At 46.5% G+C, this 3,394-nt stretch overlaps 1 pseudogene; it reads left to right on the top strand.

Annotated features, from left to right (window-relative positions):
• Positions 1–2,273: 2,273 nt before the first annotated feature.
• Positions 2,274–2,652, top strand: LOC140690687 (peptidyl-prolyl cis-trans isomerase A pseudogene; annotated as a pseudogene).
• Positions 2,653–3,394: the final 742 nt, after the last annotated feature.

Below are 3,394 nucleotides of genomic sequence, written 5' to 3'. Positions count from 1 at the left end.
ATAGGGGCAAAATCAGAGTGGGCACTTCGTTCACTGCTCAACAGATTCCCAGCCACTAAATTCACTTTATGAATATTTGTTGACTTATTGATTATCCACCATGTGCCAGGCATTGTGCTACGTGTGACAAAGACTCTGCCCTTGACCCAACTTCACTAAGCAGTCAAGACCTTGCCCTTGGACTCTGTCCTTGATGCGTAAGAATCTTAACTGGGTGAGTTCAGTGGAAATCCCCCACCCTCAACATCAGATCAAATTCCCCATCTCCCCCATCCTCTGGTGATATCTTATCACCCTGGCCTGCCTTCAGCAAGACTCTTGTTCAGTTGGTCTAGCAAGAATCCCTTAAGCCCTGGGTGCTTCCTCTTACTGAGGAGAGAAGCATTGGCCATAGGGAGAATTTTGGATTTCATCCTAACTGATGCAGAGGAGTGACACGATCAGATTTGCCCTTGAAAAAGATTATCTCACTACTCTGAAGAGAATGGATTGGGCAGGACAGCTGGTGGCCAAGTGAGTTATTTGGCTGGGTTGGCAATGACTGGACAGACAAGGCTCACAGCAGGGGAGAGGGAGAGGAGTGGATGGATTCAAATTGTAATTAGGAGGAAGAGTCAACACGATCTGGTGACAAACCAGGTATCCATCGTGGGGGGTGACCGTGTTCAGCTAATGAGCAAGGTTTACCAAGATGTGAGGAAGGCAGGTGGATTTGGAGGAAGATGAGCACTGGGCCTCATTGGAATTCTACTGTAGATTGGAAACACACCTAGAGGTTGTGACCAAGACTGATATCTTATTTGCTTGTGGCCACCAGATATAGGCAGCATCAGTGGATGTGGTAACTGCCAGAGACAGCAGGCAGTGAACAGGCCCTTCTCAGGAGACAGGAGCCTGGTCTGTACATGGAGCTAGTGACCTCTGTAGTCCCAGGGCCTCCCCTCCTTGGCAGTGGGCCAAAAGATGGTGCTTTTCTCTCCCAGCACGTACCTTATGGGGTTGATTTGTTGACGTATAGGTGCTTCTGGGTCTCCCTTGAGTTTTGTGCTTGAAGGTTGAAATCTTAAGTCACATAACAATAGTGTGCACAGCTAAGCAACTAAGGGAGTTCTGAGGAAGACAAGAATTGGAAGAAAAAGAGAGAGATTATGAAGAGTCCACCATAGAACCTTTTTTTACCCCCAGAAACTACCTTTTTCATGTTTAAATTCTTTGGGGGAAAATGTAGTTATTTGTTCAGCAGTTCAGAAAAATTAACCAAGTAATGCATCAGAGTCAGCCTACTCCCGGGGGCCAGACTATAGCCCCCCGCCACTCTTCTGAGCTCTGGTTACTCTGCTTCAGCCAGACAAGACTCTAGCCACGATCCTGTCTCAGGGCCTTTGCACTTGCAGTTCTTTCTGCCTAGAGCTTCTTTCCCTAGACATCCACGTAAGTACTGTCACCTCCTTTGGGACTTTGCTCAAATGCCTGCTCTCAGTGAGGCCGTCTCTATCTTGTCACATACACATCATCCCTCCTCCACTTCTGGCAGCCCCATCCCTCTTTCCTGATTTTTTTTTCCTCATAGTTATCATCTCACATAATTGTTTTTATTTATTTGTTTGGTTTTCTCCTTCCATCAAAATGCAAGCTCTGTAAAAGGCAGTGAGTGATTTTGTTTTCTGTGTCTCTAGCTCTTAGAACAGGGACCCTCACAAAGTGAACGCTCGATAAATACTTACAGGACAAATGAATAATCTTTTAAGGCACAGGCTACTGATGCAGCTTTAAAACCAAAGCTGGCTGGAGCGGAAGCGATGGGACTTGGCACACTGCTTAACAGCAATGGATACTGTCTATTGGTTACTGGAAGGAGATGCCTTGTTGTTCTTAGACATGCTTGGCATTTGAACGTTAAACCAAGTATAATGAAACAGGAGGATATAACAGTAATCTTTATTTCTTGAGTATTTCCATTGTTGAAGACCAGTGGTGTGGATCATCTTAAGAAGTGGCGATTTAAAACAATTTCTATTGACCACAGGGAAGTATTTCTCACATATGCTCACAAATGTGTGTCTGTGTGCATACACGCATACACGGATGTATATAAAAGTGTGCTGGTCAAGCCTTACAGATGCCGATGCCGCCCCGCATCCTCCCACAGTGCCCAGCCGTGGTCAACCCCACCACGTTCTTCGACATCGCTGTAGATGGCGAGCTCCTGGGCCGCGTCTCCTTTTCAGCTGTTTGCAGAAAGTTTCCAAAGACAGCAGAAAACGTTTGTGCTCTGAGCACTGGGGAGAAAGGATTTGGTTATGAAGTTTCCTGCTTTCACAGAATAATTCCGGGATTTATGTGCCAGGGTGGTGACTTCACACGCCACAGTGGCACTGGTGGCCAGTCCATCTATGGGGAGAAATCTGATGATGAGAATTTCATCCTGAAGCATATGGGTCCTGGCATCTTGTCCATGGCAAATGCTGACCCCAACACAAATGGCTCCCAGTTTTTCATCTACGCTGCCAAGACTGAGTGGTTGGATGGCAAGCGTGTGGTCTTCAGCAAGGTGAAGGAAGGCACGAATGTTGTGGAAGCCATGAGCGCTTCGGGTCCAGGAATGGCAAGACCAGCTATGAGATCACCATTCCTGACTGTGGACAAATATAATAAATTGGACTTGTGTTTTATCTTAACCACCAGACCATTCCTGCTGTCGCTCAGGAGAGCATCCCTTCACCCCCATCTGCTCGAAATATCCTATAATCTTTCTGCTCTCACTGCAGTTCTTTGGGTTCCATATTTTCCTTACCCCTCTCCAAATTTAGCTGGATTTCAAAGTTAAGTTTATGATTATGGAATAAAAACTAAACAAACAAAAAAAAGTGTGCTGGTCAACATATATCAGACTTGCTTTGCAAATCTAGTTTTCCTGGCATTGCTATTGAAATGAGTTTGCTTTTCCCCAACACAACCCGCTCACGATGTCTGCTGGGTGCCTGAGTGCAGTTTAGATGCCCTGGATGATCAACAGGAAATTATGTTAGTCATGTTGAATGTGGCCAGTATCCAAGTTCCAGATTCCATGGAGCCACTTATTCCTGAGCTGGGCCTCCAAGGGATGCCCAGAGTGGCCCCTCCAGGAAAACACGTGAACCTTATTGCTAGTTAGCCTCCTACATAAACCTCAGGTCTGGTCTCTTGTTCTGGGAAATTGGCCTGAATAGTGCAAAAGTCCCCGCTTCTGCTACTCTTTTGGGTCAAGGAAAGTCTAGACTTCTGTTCTTTGGTCCCATCTTGTCTAGCTGGTCCTCTGGCTCTTCCTCACCAAAGACAGTGACAGTTGAGAAGGGCAGGAAAGGCATCGAGTGGAGCCTGCCAAGGCCATCCCGCCATGCTTCCGTCACCTGAG

The sequence above is a fragment of the Vicugna pacos genome, chromosome 31 (assembly GCF_048564905.1).
Source record: "Vicugna pacos chromosome 31, VicPac4, whole genome shotgun sequence".
NCBI lineage: Eukaryota > Metazoa > Chordata > Mammalia > Artiodactyla > Camelidae > Vicugna > Vicugna pacos.
The sequence above is the reverse complement of the archived record's forward strand: the minus strand, read 5'-3'. Positions and strand labels throughout refer to the sequence as shown.